Raw genomic sequence first — 19,464 nt, forward strand, 5'->3', positions numbered from 1 at the left:
ATGACAGATATTAGTTACTTGTGTTTTTATTAAAGTTACATAGAAGTACAACGTTTAGTCCCTCCATGTAGTACTTTGTGTTGTATAATTGATTGTTAATGTGAAACTTTATTGATGAGCAGCGTTCTGCTCGTCGTGTCATAAACTTTTCTTTCTTCAACAAGAACCTGAGAAACGAGTAAATGTCCATAACGCAGAAGAGCCTTTTTATTTCTATTAATCAATAGTTGGTTTGTGGTGAATCAGATGGTGGCCTGTGAGGGTCACTTTGGTCTCCAGCTCTTTAGTCACATGACTTCCTGCTTCTTAAGGGACTTTTCATTGTTAATGTAAAGGTTTTAAATTAACAATAAAACACTCAAGATTTAGCTGCAATAAGTTTTAATCCCCAGAGAATGTTGATGAAAGAGCTGCTTCAGTTTCACAGTGACATGATTTATGGTGATGAAGATGAAGAAGATGAAGGTTCATGTTGAATTAAACCAGTCACATTTTGTCAGGAAAACAAAGCAAGTCTTTAATATTTGACACAATGATGATGAGCCAGAGGTCAGAGGTCATCCCTCTGAGCTCCTCTGGAGAACCCGACTGGACAAACCCTCCACCACGTGGGCCAGTAGCTGAGTGACAGCAGAGAGTCAACGATGACCTCACAGGGGAACGCCATGACGTCATGTGACCCACCAGCTGAGCCAGCTCCTCCCCCAGGGCCGGACCGCGGCGGACTGCGTCCAGCTTCTCCTCCTCCAGCGTCTCCATGAAGTCCAGCAGCAGCTCCACCAGAGACCTGAACCACAAGCAGACTCCTGAGACCACCGGGTCCCACCCGGGACCAGAGGGGGCCGGCGGGACCTCACCTGTGCAGGTGGACCCGGAGCGGCAGGTTGGTGCGGCCCAGCGGCCTCAGAGCGCTCTGCTCCTTCAGGAGGTGCTGCAGGTGAGCAGAACATCTGCAGCACCTGGAACCTGGAGGTTTCATGTTTTCATTCAGACACAAAGATCTCCTTCATCTCTCGTGTGTCCCATGTGGTCGACTCCTCCTCCTGAGGCAGCATATCCCAGCATGCAGTGCGGGCCGATGAAGATGTATGTATTAAATATATATAAAGTATTTCTTGGAGCAGACAACAGAAGAGAAATCCTGATGCTGGGAACGAGGCTTAAATACATCAGAGCTCACCTGGTGGCCAGGTGGAGAAATGACCCACTGCATTCCATCTATAACCTTGTTAAGAAAAGTGTGAATGTTCATCAGCAGGCTGTTATCAATGTGTCTACACTGTAGTAGAAATACTTTGACTCGTTTATTTACCTCTGTGTTTATATGTAAAATGTCTTTAGATGAGTTTTAAGTGGTTTTGTGTGGTGCAGTTCAGATTGTGACCACGAGGTGTCGCCCTTTACCTTCTCATGACCTCAGTGACTGAAGCAGCTTTATTACCATCATCAATACTTCATGAAAAGGAACCTTGTTTTCTACTTATATTACTGCAGTAGAGCCACTCAACCTGAGGGGCGCGTCCCTTTGAGGGGCCACATGACTCCTCTGAGGGGTCAGAAGTTATAAAGTACCACAAATACTCCAGACTTCTGGTATTTGTACTTTTATGTACTAAGTAGTTTACGTTTGAATGCTACAAAGATTTTACTTTGTTTAAAGCGGTTTTGATACTTTAGTGATTTTTATTTCATTTGTTTCTATTGTTTGTGCAGAATGAATTAAATAATATCTCAATATTCTAGCTAGTACTACTACTTCTAACAGTACTACCTAGGATCAGTTGAGTATAAAAAGAATAAAGACGTCTCTATGAACCCATGAAATTTACTTCAAAGAGGATTTAAAAATAAACACATTCACACCAGATGTTGGAAAAAAGCGACTTTATTTGGAAACATTATGGAGAGAATCCTAGTTTTAGAGTTTTTCATTAGTGAAAATGCTTTTTATTTCCTATAATACACAGCGGATGGCGTTAGAAGTCAGTGGGTTTGTACACCGGAGCGTCTGGATGAGAGCAGATCGGATCAACAACATGATGAAAGAGAACAAGTCCATTGATTGATTGATGAGAAACACGACAGACAAACAGCTTCATCTTAATCATCTAGCAGCTGCTGACCCCCCCCCCCCCCCCCTTCAGTCCAACATCATTAAACCTTCAAATGCTTTTGTTCGGCTGCGTTCCATTCTGAACATTCGTCTCCTTCACGACTCCAAAGGTTTGGCCGCGTCTCAATCCAGACACGTGTCTCCTTCAAAGGTTCCTCTTGTTCAACCTTTTTACCAGAACACACACACACACACACACACACACACACACACACACACACACACACACACACACACACACACACACACACACACACACACACACACACACACACACACACACACCTTTCCTTGATGACAGACTGGTTTTAATTATAGGAGCCAACGTGTGCCCCCCCCACTGACTACCAAAGCAGAAGGTCAAATGTTTGTCTGACTCATTTAGTCTGTGGGAATAAAAACAAACAAACATCAGAAATGGGAAACCGTGGAGAAAAAGGCCCCCTGTCAGATTCCTGTTGACACGAGCGTACTCACTGATAGCGTCTGACTTTGGCTTCTTGACGTGTCCACTGGTGTTACTGGACTGGACTGAAACACAGGAAAGAGTTAGTTAGCACCTCACATCGCCCCGTTCACTGTGTGCGGGTTTCTCCAAAGGGAAAACCGTTAAGAGAGTCCACGCATCATAAAAGCTGGCCGACGGGATCCAAAGCGCATTCACACAAACACATATGGTTATGCAGCATTAGCCATAAACACTGGCTGAGAGGCAGTAAACAGATGGGATTCGGCCATATTCTCCTTTGTCTGGTGGCTTGAAGAATGTGCTAAATGGAATAAGTGATACTGCTACTATAAAAGGGAAGAATCACTTTCTCTGGAATATCACTTGCAGCCAAATGCTATCCGTGCGTTGTAGGATGAAGGAAGAGGTTTGACTGGTGGTCTGATATGTGTGATAAGTGTCATCATGTATTCTTAATCTCACATGAATGAAATATAAATGTGCTGTTTGCCTACAAACCAGCATCACTGTACCATTATTGTAACACTACAGGGACGCTCACGAGTTTCAATTGATAACTCAAAGTTATGAATTTCATGCAAAGGTTGTAAAAGAAGTTGCTGTGAAAGATGCACTTACTGGTCAGTTGTCCAGTGATGGGAATGCTCTCCTCGGACCCGTAATAGGAGTTTATGGACACCGAGTGGTCCAAGTCAGGGGTCAGGTCAGTGATTTTAGTCTCTGACTGGTTCATCTAGAAGGAATTTAAGAAGTAAATCAACTCATGTTTTGTGTAGTAAACAGCGCTGTGTAAATAGTGCGCCTACTGACCTGCGTCTGACACCACTTGTAGTCTGAAGCCGTCTGTCCGCGACGAGGGTCTCGTCCATGACGTTTCCACCGAGTTCTCATTTAGGATTTTAAATTTCATGTCTGAGGGGGTTCCACTGCAAACAAGAGGTGACACGCTGTTGAATGGCGACAGGTATGGGCGCACGTGTGTTAATGTGGTGATATTTGTGACTCCATTAAAAGGCGCATTCACACTGATCCCAACGACAAACACGTTGTGACTGAAGTGGATTTTTCTCGTTGTTGGGGGACAGAAGACACACAGCACTGACGTCCGTTTTTGTGAGGGGGGGGACGAGTAAACGACGCGTGACAACATTGAAAGGTGTGAGAAGCCATTTCGGAGCAAAATGGCGTTTGTTTGAGTTGCTCGACCGAGACGGGGCGCAACTCAAGCTCTGGCACACTGGCGACTCCACGCCGGAGTCCCCCGAGGTGCAAAAAGTGAGTGGAGCATCCAACGCATGCTGAGTGCAGTCATTACAACAAAACACACACACACACAACAGCAACGACCGTCATTACTGAAACGCACACCAGCACCATTATACAATGGAATCCAGGTTGCCGTGTAGTTGATGACGTAACTCTGGACAGAACTGAACACCATATGTTATATACGCATTGTATATAAACATATTTCAAAGACCAAAAAGCGTTTATTTGGTTTTGAACTTTCGACACAAGTGAGTGGCACACATCCATTGCAAACCTTTTAAAAAGACCCTTGTGTACTTTTTCATTGGCAGCATAATGCGTGAGAAGGCACCAGAGAACCAAATGGCTCTGGGCTTACTCAAAAAGGCCCATAATAATAATACTACTACTAATAAATACATTCAGGAAACGATATACAGAGTGACAAGGCCCCAACGCCTTTAACATTGAGCTAACGTGATCCCAGCATCATGCGTCATGTACATGAGAAAGTTGTTTGGATCAACAACTCTGACCAACTGGATGGTAGTTTCCATGTAGTTACAGTTGGGACCACACACACACACACACACACACACACACACACACACACACACACACACACACACACACACACAGATGACAAACATATGATCAAATGATATTCCATTTTACAGCTTCTAGGCTACCCAGTAGAGTTGGTTAGTAAAGGTGTGATACTATAGACTGTTTACATGCATAGAAGTTAGAGCTGGAGATAAAAGTACCACGTTCACGTTGTATTAAGCAAGTTACACACCATCAATTAAAAGAGTATCCTATGGTTAGTTCTTCATGGGAGTGTTAATTCCCCTCATTCTTTAGAAAATAAATCAGAAAATGTGTTGTATTGTGTGGGAAAGGAGTGTTTTAACAACCAAAGAGGACATAATGGATGATGCTAATGTTGCGCTAATGACCACGATGTCTACCTGCACTCATTAGCAGAGCTCGTTGAGGTGAGTGAGCATGCGTTCGACAGTGAGGCGTCAGCACAGAGCTTCGCCATCTGGGTTCATGCTTGCTGTAAGGTAGGGTAAGAATATCATTATAAAATACCCTTTGAGGGGGGGCGGGGGGGTACATCTCGGGACACACCGAATGCACAGCAGCCAGATGACAAACAAGGAGCCCACCAAATGATCAAGAACTGAGATGGAGCATCACCAACCTGACGTTATCAACTCAAGGAGCCCCGGGGGGGGGGCCGCGCCTGATTTCTCCACGAGTACTCATCTTCAACAGCGTACGGTGTGTGTGTGTGTGTGTGTGTGTGTGTGTGTGTGTGTGTGTGTGTGTGTGTGTGTGTTCAATTGAAAAATTCACATTACACTGTTTTCAAACATGGATTCGCTTGTTTGTCCACCTGCTTTTTAAAATATACTGAAGGAACAAAAAGGGGGGGGGGGGGTTATGTCACATGGCAGATCTCTGAAATGTTATTGGTGGTGTTTTCTCTTGCTCTATGGACCCTCGTGCTCCCAATGGCCACAGTCTGGCTGCGGTTAACAGGCCTCGAGCAGCAGCTACTTCCAGGAGGAAAGAACACCGATCCTCCCAAAGAGGCAGGACAGATGCCAAAGTCATTCCACAACATGTGCTGACATTAAACATTGCAGATAACTTTCCATTTGCATTGCAATTCAGCTGCAAAAGTGCCCACAAAGAAGTAAGGTCCAATTACTACAAGACACACTTGAAAGCATAAAACTATAGAACAAAATTATAATAGTATCTGTTATATACAGTATTTGTTATTTGTTCTTGTAATTAACATTATTAGATAAATAAATATAATTAAAAAAAACTTTTCCCACTCACCTATTTGACCCCCCACCAAAATAAAAGCCTGTGTGTAGCCCCCCTTCTGCAAAGTGAAGTAAGAAGTTCAGGAGCTGCGGCTGGACCCCTCTCTCCTCTCCTCTGCTACTGAAGCTCCTCCAGCAGATGTCCTACAAGGGGGAAGAATCTTTCCACCATCGGCTACTTAAAAAGGGGGGGGCAGGGTGTGGGGCGTCTTTACCAAGTCAAGGGATGGCTATCAACAGGAGAACATCTAATGATCTGGGGCTCCACACAGTGGAGATGTTGGCAGTAAGGATTGCACTGCGACGGGTGGAAGAAACACAGCAGGAACATGTGTCGATCTGCTCCGATTCATCTTCAGCCCTGATGCGTATGAGGTCGTGTCCTTCAAATAGCCAGCAAGGTCTACTGCACCATGTCCTCCAGTCAGCTCCAAGGAGGAATCATCAGGGAGGTCAGCTTCAACTCGCATGTAGGTGTACGTGGCAATGAGAGGGCAGACCAGCTGGCACTGAAGAAAGGACACAGAAATGCACATTACTACCAGCAACCAGGTCAAATATATGGTTTGGGGACAAAAACCCACAAATTGTGGCAGAAAAGGTGAAGAGGAGAAAGGGAGGAATCTTTACCATTTACCTAAACCATAAACCATAAACACCTCAAAGAGAGTCAAAGTGAACCCTTTTTTTAGAGAGAACAGTACAAACACTACTCAGTGTGAGTGAGAGCACAGGGTGGAACACTGGTCCTTCTTCCATGGGGAGGGAAAGGTGATTTTTGCTCCCCGTTGTAAAACATTGGGGCCGATTGGATTGTTGACGTCACACTGAGGCGTCTTTAGTGTTTTAACTACGTCTCGCTGATGACCTTTTGAACCTGGAAGTCTGAGAATGTCTGTGAAGATCTTGCCAACTTTACCCAACTGTAAACGTTCTACTCAGTCCCCCCCCCCCTCATAACCCACAGGGAGGGGCTGACCTACAGTGGTCCGCTTTCTGCAGAGTCTAAACTATCTTCAGTAATTTACTAACTGGTGGTCTTTCTCTTTTTTCACATTGATCCGTATCAAGTGTCCACTCATTCTCACAATAGTGATGTATTAATATTATTCAGAGTAATATAAAGTACTTTCTTATTGTTTGAGAAACATCCTTAAAAGAAGTGGTTAAAGAACAGGAAACACACACAGACGTCCTTCCTGCTTTTAAACCTCCACAATAAAGTCACTGAGGATCCTCTCAGAGATCAACATGAGATGTTTATGAGATGTTTAGATCTTTGTGGGACCTTGTCTGTACCACAATTGACTCTGCTTTTTTAAAATGGGGCAAATGTAAAAAAGTTTAGATATCATTTCTAATTGTGTATTTGCAGAAGAGGATTGAATCAGCTACACTTGGATATTCTATGTATATATTTTATAACGCCATCCGTCCTTCTGCAGTCTTTTGCTTGTGGACAATCAATAGACAAGTTATCAGAAACTAGATCGTATGCTGATCTTTGACATAAAACCTTCTCAGTTTATGAAATTGGAAGATTTTATTTATTTCAACAACAAACAAAGTATTGAATAATCTGGTCTTTTCTCGTGTCACATGATTGTAAACTGAATATTTGTTTTGGCCACAGGAAGAATCAGTTTGACCCCTAGAGGGCAACAGCAGTGCAGAGCTGTTCAATCCTTCCCAGCAGGCCTCTTGTTGGAGAAGATCTCAACCTTCAGTAAGGCCTGGAGGTAGGATGAGCAGACCACATGGTGATGGAATGATTGACATTGTGCTTTGCAGGTCTTCCATTATTACGGGTTGAACCCTGATGACAGAAAAACACTAAATGAACATTAGTTGGACATTTCAAACACAAGGAGCCAGAGCCTGGAGGCAAGAGCTCTTAAAAGTCAGTAGGTGGGATCTTCTAGAAGTATTAACGTGAGGTACACTTGACATTTCATGTGTGTAATTACCACAAAAAATACCAGGATGCTCCACTGCAAATACTGACAAAAGCATGATTTTCTGTCTAAATTCAAGGTGCAACAGCATGACAAAGTAGTTTTATGCATTGACAGTGTTTCCCTGAGAAAAGGCCTCGTTGTGGTGTATGTGTGAAATGGATTGGTTCAAAGTGTCAAAGGAAGCCTGAGGATACGTCACAAACGACACACCACGCACACGCCTGCATTCATTTGTCCTTCAGCTTGTTTTTCTTTTTCCAGTTTGGTCAGAAAATGTTCCATCTGAACATATTGATGTTCCATTGATCAAATAGTCGTTCCTCAGCGGTGTGGCTCTGTGCGACTGCTCGGAATCTCTGCTTTTCATCTTTTATGCACCAGATTCCTCTTTCAAAAAGCCAGAGGACACAAGGGAGCGTGATCAATGAAACGTCCCGGGCGACGCCCTCTTTTGGCCACTTTTAAATCTAAATCACAAGGGAAACATAGAAGAAAATAATCCAATAATAATACTGCAGATCTGAATCCACCCAATGAAACATGGACTTATTCTGGTTCTGTTGCTGAGACCCATTAAGTGAACAGAAACCATTACAAGCACAGTTTGAGTCACGTCTGGTGACCGCTTAGTTTAGTTTGTACAAATACCTCAAACTACTTCAAACTGAAAGCAAACGGGAGGCTGACAAGTTCAAATGAGGTCGAGTGGAAACCGAGTCTGTGTTGATTGAGTTTGAAACAAAGGAGGTTCCAAAAGAGGTATACTATGGATTTATGAGATACAGCATAAGGGAGAATGTGCCTAAACCATTGAGATGCTATAACTGTCAAGAATCTGGGCACATGGCTAATGTCTGTAAAGGAAAGAGAAGGTGTGCTAGATGCACTGGGGATCATGAATATGGAACGTGTGGAGACGTAAGACCAAAGTGTTGTAACTGTGGAGGGGATCATAGTGTGGCATTTTGGGGGTGTGAAGTGATGAAGAAAGAAGTTAAAGTACAACAGATAAAAACACAGGTAAACATCTCATATAATGAAGCTGTTAAAAGAGTGGAAAAGGAAAAGAAGAAGCAGAGCCAAGAAGTTGAAAAAAGGCCAGTACGAGAAGAAGGAGAAATGGGAAGAGAAGAAGAAAATAGTGACATTCATAGCAGGGCTGATGAATGCTACGGCTGAAGTTAAGTCTAAAACGGAAAGAATTCAGATTATTGTTAAAGCAGCAATACACCATTTAGATATGGCAGGATTAAAGTGGCAGGAAAAAATGAAATGTCAGTGACGAATAAAGAAAAAGCTGAAATGTTGTAAATACATTTGCCGAGGTGCACAGCTCTAATAACATGTCTTTAATATGGGAGAACTAAATAGGGCAGAAAAGATGACATTTGTTATAGCATGTTGAAACGGTTAAGTGAAAAGGAGAAAGAAAAGTTGTTGATGCTGTATAACAAAGTGTGGGAGAAAGGTAAATTACCAAAGAGCTGGAAGGAGGCAACTATTGTTCCGATAAGGAAACCTGGGAAGGACGTTAGTAAACCAGCAAGCTATAGGCCTATTGCCCTGACTTCTCATAGTTGTACATTAATGGAAAAAATGATAAATGAGAGGCTAATGTATATTATGGAAAAAAGGGGTGTGATGGCTGAATGTAAAAGTGGGTTTAGAAAATACTATGAAAATACTATGGATGCAATACTGTGTTTAGAAGATAACATAAGAAAAGCACAAGTACACAAAGAGACAACAGTAGCAGTATTTCTCCATGTAGAAAAAGCACATGACATGTTATGGAGAGAGGGATTAATGATTAAATTATATAATATGGGAATTAGAGGAAATCTTCTGAACTGGATGAAGGATTTCCTGGAAGGAAGAACAATGCAGGTTAAAGTAGGAGAAGACTTGTCAAGGGAGCAGAGTGTAGAGAATGGAACACCTCAGGGAGGGTTGTAAGTCCCACACTGTTTTCAATAATGATTAATGATATATATGTAGACATACCAATGGATATACAGTATATATATAATTGATATGGGAAGATTGCTATTAGCGGATGACATATGGAAAAAAGGATTATGGAAGTATGGTGTATGGATCAGAGACCAAAAGGAGGCTTGATGTAATACAGGCAAAAGCATTGAGATTATGTTTAGGAGCAGTTAAGACATGGCCAGTGTGTGCTCTACAGGTGGAAGGGAGAAATGCCATTGAGCATAAGACGAAAACAGTTGATGGTAAATGATTGGGTTGATCTAACAGGACATGGAGATAGTCATCCAACTAAAAGAATATTACAAGATAATTGGGAAAGGGAAAGAGCACAAAAGGTCAGTTTTGGGTGGATAGGGGATCAAGCAGCTACAGGAGTATATGAAAAGGAATTCTGCTCAACTGTAATATGGCCTGATACACCGGTATGGAAGTTAGAAACAATGACTGTTGGTTTTAAATTAAATCGGGCAAAAAAGAAAGGAATAATATTGACTTGGTAGCGGAATGTTATAGACAAATAGAGTTTAAATATAAAGAATATGTTCAGATCTATACAGATGGATCAAAGGATCCAGGAACAGGAAAGACCGGATCTGCAGTTTACATTTTGAATCAAAGAGATGAGATAAGTAGACGAACCACAAATGACCTGAGTGTGTATGCAGTTGAGTTATACGCTATATTGATGCACTAGAATGGATTGAGGAAAACAAAATAAAAAAAGCTTTAATTGGCAGTGATTCAATGTCGGCTTTATACAGTCTCATGACTGGTGTGTCTAAGAGTCATCAGGATTTATTGTATGTGTAGCACCCGTCCCATGTAGCTATATAGTACTAAGTAAATCTGCTAGGTTGTAGTAGTACTATGGGCGGGGCCCTGGGTTCACTTGTAAATATAATGGCGCAATTACCTGGTCTTATACAATTTGTCTTATAATTATAGATTCCTTATTTTGTAAACTAATAACTGGCGGTGCCTCCAATAGAATTTAATCAATAAAACAAAAGGTTAATGATTCTTATTAAAACCTTTTATCATATGTTTTAATGGTGTATTACCACTTTTACCTTTTAACCAGCTCTTAACCGAACACTATTACACTCAACATGGCAAACACACTTCAAAGGCATTTACAATTTGGCAAAACAGTTTGGCATTTATTACACTTGAAGATCAATATAATATGCCCCCCACTTTCTCACACCCATGACACACAAAACCCTCGTTGCAGGCCTGAGTCGATGCTTGGGAGCGTTGAGACCTAAAACTTAATGGCCGCTTCACTTGTTCACACAAGCAATAAACAAAATAGCACGTGCAAGTTAGTCAGTACTCACGTCTCCCATACCCCACGCAAAGGAGAAGATGAGCGGAATCCGGGCGATGGACGGCAGGCAGAGCCCGGGAGGGAAAAAAAAAACAGCAGCAAACAGTCGACCACCGGAAGAGCAGACGCGGGAAACCGTTCTCCTTAGTGGTCCACAGGAGTTTTTCCGATCCTCGTCTTAAATATCCGTCTCCTGAATCAGCTCGGGCAGGTCACCACAATCCAAACCATAGACTAACTGGTCGTCAGCCGTCAAGTTATTGATAGGATCTCCGCTTAGATCATTGCAACTTTACCTAATGGTGAATGACTCTTCTCTCTCACTCCGCTACACTGAACCTGACCGCATACGCCGAAGTCCCACCCCTTTTTCCCGAGAACGGAGCCGGATTGGCTGCACTGTCAGCACTAACCAATTAAACACAAACAAAACAAAGATTGACTACTGCCACCAAGTTAGACTGTTAGGGTAAACAAACGAGCTGAATCATGCACATAACACACAAACTATACTCATCTACATAAATGACAACCTTGAAACTGTAAAAATAAGGCTGTTATTGGAATAGCTTTAATTCACCTGTATCTTTTGCACCATATTTATGCACACTTCCAACTTGGTTATAAGAAAACTATTTACATCCTGATGTCTGAGTGAATTTTGTGCCAGGGCTACACCCTCCCCCTTCTAACCGTCTAGATGTCCTCATCAGACACCTTTAACTTTTTGGTCTTATTTATTTGTTTAAGTGGGCCTTTGTCTTGCATCATTGGGCATCCCCCTCGATGGTTTAAACTTGCGCATTGGCTCTTTAACTTCGTTCTCTTGTGGAGCAAGATTGAACTGAATAACCATCCCATGATGCATGATCGTAACAGGCTCCGTAGATGGGTTGCCAAGTTGGTCATAAGTCAAGCGAATAACTGGTTTCAGTTCTCTTTGGGATTTTCTAGTAAACGGAGCCTCTTCCCTCCCTGGAACGCTTGCAGGGTCTGAGCTTGCTCCCTCTTCTAACTCTGGTTCTCCAGCAACATCATCACCAGTCTCTCCTTCATCAGATTCCAGCGAAGACAGGGTGGGGTCTCTAAATACATCTGTTTCCATCACTGGTGGAAGTTCCGATACCAAAGAGCTCACCTCTTTCTCATGGTTTTGGTAGGATTTTGCCAGGTATCTCCTGATCTCCTTCAAAGCAACTGATGGTGGGTTACCAACATTTTAAAACTCTCCATCTGATGAGGCTGTGTCGCTTTCACAGTTTGAGGCAGCAGACGTAGTTGGTCTTTGACTTGGTTGGGTATGCTGTGATCTTGTGACAGGTTTTCTCTTCACATGTCCAACATCTTTGTGAGGGTCGGACATTCTAACCAGATAACCTATAGGCAACAAATGGTCTCTGTGCAATGTTTTGACCACTCCAGGTCCCTGTTCTGGTTTTACCATGTACACTGGCAGGTTCGGTAACTTCTTTACCACAACATAAGGTGTGGCTTTCCATCGGTCTTGCAATTTGTGCTTCCCAGTTAGTCCAAGGTTTCGAATAAGGATTCTGTCACCTTCAGCCAAGGGCAAATCCCTTACACGTTGGTCATAGTGTGCCTTATTTCTCTGGTGACACTTTGTAGCTGCTTCCGATGCCAACCTGTAGGCACTCTCCAATTCTGTCCTCATCCGGCTGACATACTGATTGTAAGAGCAGTTATCCTCTCCATCAGGTGAGATACCAAAACATATGTCGACTGGTAACCTTGCTTCCCTGCCAAACATCAGGCAGTATGGGGAATATCCAGTAGCATCATTTTTAGTACAGTTGTACGCATGTACTAGTCTACTGATATGCTGGCTCCAGCATTGCTTCTTTGCCGTGTCCATGGTACCAAGCATAGCCAGCAGAGTGCGGTTGAATCTTTCTGGTTGGGCATCACCCTGCGGATGATAGGGAGATGTGCGGGATTTACGAATCCCTAGCATAGACAGGAGCTCTTTGATCAACCGACTCTCAAAATCTCTCCCCTGATCTGAGTGTATCCTTGCGGGTAGACCATAATGTACAAAGTATTTCTCCCATAGTATTGTTGCTACAGTAATAGCTTTTTGGTCTTTAGTAGGAAATGCCTGAGCATAACGCGTATAATGGTCGGTCACCACTAAAACATTAGTGACGCCTTTCGAATCAGGCTCTATCTGCAGGAAGTCAATACAGACTAGATCCAAAGGTCCATTACTTGTTATCTGATTCAATGGTGAGGCCCGTTGAGGAAGTGTCTTTCTGGAGATACATCTCCCACACGTTTGGATATACTTCTCTACCTGGGTTGTCATACGTGGCCAGTAAAATCTGTCTCTGATCAGTTCAGTGGTTCGTTCCACTCCCATGTGTCCACACTCGTCATGCAGAAACTTTAATACCACTGTTCGGTATATCTCCGGCAACACAAGCTGCCTAATTTTCCTTCCAGAAACTTTCCTTGTCACTCTGAAAAGTATTCCATCCTTTGCCTCAAGTTTACTGCTTTCCCGAATGAGCAATGCAGTATCCGGTGGGTTGCTTCTATCATGAGGTAGTACTTTGTTAGTTTCGATTGCTTTCTTCACTGGTCCAATTACTGGATCCACATCTTGGGCTGTCTGTATGTCCTTGGGGCTCAGCTGATCCAAAATGGTCAGGCCTAAGTTCATTGGAAAGGCATATGCATCTGGTACAGCTGTAGCTGGAGCTCCTAGTTGCTCCACTAGTCTGACTGCAGCATCTATGGTTTCACTGACACAAACTTTCTTACAGATGGCTTTGATACCAGACGGTGATATGTTTGTCCAACCATCACCCTCTCCTTTGGCATATTGCCGTGACAACAGGTCAGCATCAATGTTGTGACGTCCAGGACGATACTGAATGGTGAAGTCATAAGTGGCTAGGGCGGCGAGCCAGCGATGTCCAGTGGCATTAAGCTTGGCTGTAGTTAGCACATATGTCAACGGGTTATTATCGGTTCTCACGGAAAACTTAGCACCATATAGATAATCGTGAAACTTGTCCACGACTGACCACTTTAGTGCCAGAAATTCCAGCTGGTGGACTGGGTAACGCTGTTCAGAAGCACTAAGTTTCCGGCTTGCAAAGGCTACTGGCCTGAGTCCTTCTGGGTACTCCTGATTCAACACCGCACCCAAACCATTTGTGCTGGCATCTACATGTAAAATGTAGGGCTTCTGGGGGTCTGCAAATGCCAATACAGGAGCATGAATCAAGCACTCAATGATTTTTTTGACAGCATCCTGACAGGCCGGGGTCCAACGCTCCCCAAATGGCTCAGACTCTTTAAAGTAGGTTTTAGTTGGGTCTTTCTTCTCATGCCACGTTGGCGGATATCCCTTTGTGAGCTCGGTCAGCGGACGGACAATAGCAGAGTAGTTTGCAATGAACCTACGATAATACCCGCAAAATCCCAGGAATGACTTCAGCGATTTCAGATCGTGGGGCTCCTTCCAATGTTTTATCACCTCCACTTTCTCAGGGTCAGTGGCAACTCCAGACTCCGAAACAATGTGGCCCACGTACTTGACTTTCGTCTGACAAAATTGGCATTTGTCAATCGAGATCTTCAAACCGACCTCTTCTAGCCTATCCAGCACCTTGAGAAGACGCTCCTCATGCTCTTCCAGAGTCGTGCCAAAAACGATGATGTCGTCTAAGTATACCAAGACTTGAAGGAGATGCATGTCACCAACAGCTTTCTCCATCAACCGCTGGAACGTTGCAGGCGCTCCAGTTATTCCTTGTGGCATGCGTTCAAATTGATAGAATCCAAGAGGGCAAATGAAAGCGGTCTTCTCTTTATCCTCCTCCGCCATAGCTATCTGATAGTAGCCACTCCGTAGATCCAATACCGAGAACCACTGGCTGCCTGATAGACAATCTAATGCGTCATCGATGCGAGGCATTGTGTACTGGTCCGGTATGGTGCGCTTATTGAGGGTTCTATATGTCAAGGGGTGTGTAGTCGGTGGACCCAAAAGCACGCACACAACAGCACTATGTCCAGCCGATTCCTTTATTTTGCGCTGTGCCAAGAAGGTGAATCAAAAACAAAGCAGATCTTTCAAAATGTAAAGCAAAATGCTCCTCAGGCTCAACAGGGGTCGGGAGGGCAACTCCACCGACTTCTTGTAGTCCGAGCTGGGGCAGGGTTCTGGTGTGGAAGCCCGCGGTCCGACACCACAATCACGAGTCTCGTACCGCCGTGTACTCCGTGGTACTACGTGGCTCTGCAGGACCCAAAGAACAAAAAATGCAAAACAGTGAACAAACTCCGAGAGCTCTGTAGACGCACCTGAGACCAGCCTGGGAACTGGGACGAACTGACGACGCGCCGGGGAACACTGAAGCCCTTATACCCGCCACAGGTGATCACTGCAATGAGCCACAGCTGAGCTCCCAAGAGAGGGGCAGGGCTGAAGGTGGGGGCCAGAGGTGGAAACTATATGGAAAAAAACAGACAGGGCAAAAAACAACAGATATGCAGATCGGGTTCCTAACAGTACCCCCCCCCTCAACGGGAGCCCCTTGGCGAACCGCTCAGACGATCTGGGTTCCGACGTCGGAAATCTCTAATGAGCTCCGGGTCCATGATCCGGGAACGGGGCACCCAACATCGCTCCTCTGGTCCGTAACCCACCCAGTCCACCAAGTACTGATGCCCCCTGCCCCGACGGCGCACATCCAGAAGTCGATTAACAGTGTAGACGGGCCCCCCCTCAATGAGACGGGGGGGTGGAGGGGGTTCTGGAGGGGGGTTGAGATTGCTGGAGACCACTGGCTTAAGGAGGGAGACATGGAATACTGGGTGAATCCTCATGGAGCGTGGCAACTGTAATTTGACAGAGACTGGGTTGATGATTGAGATGATGGGGAAGGGACCGATATATCTGGCGGAGAGCTTTCTAGACTCAGTGCGCAGGGGGATGTCCTTGGACGAGAGCCACACAGACTGGCCGATCCGGTAGGTGGGGGCGGGTGTGCGTTTTCGGTCCGCCACCCTCCTGTTCTGCTCTGCTGTGCGAAGCAACGCGGCTCGAGCCGCTTTCCAGGCTCTCCTACAACGACGGGCATTGCTCAGGACTGATGGAACAGCAACCTCAACTTCCTGGCTGGGGAACAGGGGGGGCTGATATCCCAAGGAGGCCTCATATGGGGACAGGCCAGTGGCCGTTGACGTGTGGGAATTGTGGGTGTACTCAATCCATGGAAGGTGACGGCTCCATGAGGAGGGATCGGTGGTGGTCGCACACCTGAGGAAGGCCTCAAGCTCCTGGTTCAGCCTCTCTGTCTGACCATTAGTCTGGGGGTGGAATCCTGAGGAAAGGCTGGCCGTGGCTCCGAGGGTGTGACAGAATGCCTTCCAAAGCTGGGAGGAGAACTGCGGGCCACGGTCGGAAACTATGTCTGCAGGGATGCCATGAAGCCGAAAAACATGCTGAACCAGCAAATCGGCGGTCTCACGAGCTGATGGGAGCTTGGGCAAGGGAACGAAATGAGCCGCCTTCGAAAAACGGTCCACCACCGTCAGAATGACAGTGTGGCCGTCGGATGGAGGGAAACCAGTTACAAAGTCCACTGCGATGTGTGACCATGGACGTTGGGGTACCGGGAGTGGTCGCAGCAGACCCATCGGGGTGCGGTGTGATGCCTTGTTGCGGGCACACGTAGTGCAGGCCAGCACATACGAACGAGCGTCCTCCTCAAGGGATGACCACCAGAAACTGCGGCGAAGCCACTGTATCGTTCGTCGGATACCAGGATGACCAGAGAGGCGGGACTCATGGGCCCACCTTAGGACCTTGGAACGGACGGACACCGGAACAAACAGGCGATTCGGCGGGCCCCCCCCGGGGTCGGGTTGGGTGTTCTGGGCCTCACGTACCACCCTCTCGATCTCCCAGGTAACCGCTCCAAGCACGCACGAGGCAGGAAGGATGGTGTCCAGAGTTGAGTCACCCTCCTCGGGGCCAAACTGACGGGGAACTGCAGACCGGAGGCAACGAGAGTGACACGTGGAGCTCCAGCCTGTGATCCTACCCCCTGCCCAATCAATCTGGGGATTATGATCCTTGAGCCAGGGAAGGCCCAAGACCAGAGGTGTTTGAGGGGAAGGGAAAACATAGAACTGGATCCTCTGACTGTGATTCCCAGACACGAGTAGGGAGATGGGTTGAGTCCGATGTGTTATCTCAGCCAATGAACTGCCGTCTAACGCGCTCACCAGCTGAGGCCGTTCTAATGCTTCCAGAGTGATGTCTTGACTCCTAACAAAAGTGGTGTCCAAAAAGTTCTGTTCGGCCCCTGAGTCAATAAGTGCGGAAAGGTGCACAGGTCCAGACGAAAGGTACAGGGTGACAGGAAACAATGATTGGGGCCGGGAAGGGGGAACCTCCCCTGAATCGCTCGCCAGCACCCCCACTCTTACCGGCGAGCTCTCTCTTTTGGCCGACCAGGACAGACGGCCAGGCGGTGTCCCAACTGCCCACAGTAAAGACAGCTTCCGGAGCGAAAACGCCTCTCCCTTTCCTCAGGAGAGAGGTGGGCCCGTCCTAGCTGCATCGGCTCCTCTGGCTCCATGGGGGAGGGTGCTGAGGTGGGAGAGAGGTGGCGTGCAGGGCTGTACTGTTGAAAAGGGCTCGTAAACTGAAAGGTGGAAGTCAGCTGCCGAGCAGGGGTGGTGGGCTTGTAGTTCCTCTCCCGACGGCGTTCCCGAATACGGTTATCAATGTTGATGGAGAGTGTGAGTAGCTCCTCTAATGACTCAGGCACCTCCCGGACAGCAAGCTCATCCTTCAACAGATCCGAAAGACTGTTGCGATAAATCCCCTTTAGCGCCTCCTCGCCCCAACCAGACTCAGTGGCCAGGATTTGGAAATCGACAGCATACTCTGCGGCGTTGGTCGTCCCCTGGCGAAGACTGAGCAGACGCTGGACCACATCCCTGGCGTAAACCGGGTGGTTGAACACCTTCTTGAACTGCTCTATGAAGGACGGGTAGGTGACTCGGTCTGCACTGCGCCTGCTGAGCCACGCTTCAGCCCACACCAGCGCCTTGCCACGCAGTAACCCCACGGTGTAGGCTACCCTAGCATTGTCTGAAGAAAAAGTGCGGGGTTGCTGGTTAAAAACAAATTCACACTGTAGCAGGAACCCTCTGCACTCCCCGGACGCCCCATCAAAAGGTACGGGTGAGGGGACGAAAGATTCACGGATGCTGGATAAGTCCTCATGCACCGGTTCAGGAGGTGGACGTTGGAGCGTCAGGTTCTGCATCATGCCTCCGAGCTCGGTCATCTGGGCCCCGAGGGTACGCTGGGAGTCTTGTAGTTCATGCAGCACCTGCTGGTGTTGCCCGAGAAGAGTACCATGGCTGGAAACCGCCCTCTGCAGGTGGTCCTTAGAGGGGGGTGCTGCTGCGGGGGCTGGGTCCATTATTTGGTCAGTTCGTTCTGTCAAGGGGTGTGTAGTCGGTGGACCCAAAAGCACGCACACAACAGCACTATGTCCAGCCGATTCCTTTATTTTGCGCTGTGCCAAGAAGGTGAATCAAAAACAAAGCAGATCTTTCAAAATGTAAAGCAAAATGCTCCTCAGGCTCAACAGGGGTCGGGAGGGCAACTCCACCGACTTCTTGTAGTCCGAGCTGGGGCAGGGTTCTGGTGTGGAAGCCCGCGGTCCGACACCACAATCACGAGTCTCGTACCGCCGTGTACTCCGTGGTACTACGTGGCTCTGCAGGACCCAAAGAACAAAAAATGCAAAACAGTGAACAAACTCCGAGAGCTCTGTAGACGCACCTGAGACCAGCCTGGGAACTGGGACGAACTGACGACGCGCCGGGGAACACTGAAGCCCTTATACCCGCCACAGGTGATCACTGCAATGAGCCACAGCTGAGCTCCCAAGAGAGGGGCAGGGCTGAAGGTGGGGGCCAGAGGTGGAAACTATATGGAAAAAAACAGACAGGGCAAAAAACAACAGATATGCAGATCGGGTTCCTAACACTATAATCAATACAGATTCTGATGCTTCCATTCTTTTTCCGAACCACTACAATCGGTGAGCCGTAGGGACTACGAGACTCTTTTAGAATCCCAGCTGCTAGCAGCTGTTGTATGTGACGTCGCACATCGTCAATGTCTGCTGGTGCCAATCTGCGTGACCGTTCTCTAAATGGCCTCGGGTCCTCCAGGCGTATGGTGTGTTCAACCCCTTTTGCCAAGCCCACATCCCACTCATCCACGGAGAACACATTTTGCCTCTCGGCTAACTTCTGGCGAATCCGATTCCTCCAATCTTCCGGGATAGGGGAGTCACCAAAATCAAAGAGATTTGGGTCTATAGCATTGTTTGATGGCTTAGATGGCTGTATTGACGTGACTGATTTTACAGTATACATTTCGGCAATTACCGTTCCAATTGGTATGGAGGTTTTCTTTTGAGACTCATTATGAATGAGTACGG

At 46.3% G+C, this 19,464-nt stretch overlaps 1 protein-coding gene and 1 long non-coding RNA gene across 4 annotated transcripts in view; one reads left to right on the forward strand and one right to left on the reverse strand.

Moving 5' to 3' along the window:
* Window positions 1-19,464, forward strand: part of LOC134104123 (stonustoxin subunit beta-like) — a 60,752-nt gene that overhangs the window by 3,520 nt on the left and 37,768 nt on the right. The gene's annotated exons all lie outside the window — the stretch shown is intronic.
* Window positions 1,890-11,388, reverse strand: LOC119227429 (uncharacterized). Of its 3 annotated transcripts, none has more exons than XR_009941605.1 (5): window positions 10,971-11,388; window positions 3,393-6,186; window positions 3,201-3,315; window positions 2,591-2,644; window positions 1,890-2,499 (listed from the first exon to the last, which is right to left on the reverse strand). It is a non-coding gene; the product is annotated as an uncharacterized LOC119227429 (long non-coding RNA). The 3 variants fall into 3 exon arrangements; XR_009941606.1 differs by lacking the exon at window positions 10,971-11,388 and having other exon boundaries at window positions 3,393-3,508; window positions 5,691-9,263; XR_009941604.1 differs by lacking the exon at window positions 10,971-11,388 and having other exon boundaries at window positions 3,393-9,263.

This window comes from Pungitius pungitius, chromosome 14 (assembly GCF_949316345.1).
Source record: "Pungitius pungitius chromosome 14, fPunPun2.1, whole genome shotgun sequence".
NCBI classification, from domain to species: Eukaryota; Metazoa; Chordata; class Actinopteri; order Perciformes; family Gasterosteidae; genus Pungitius; species Pungitius pungitius.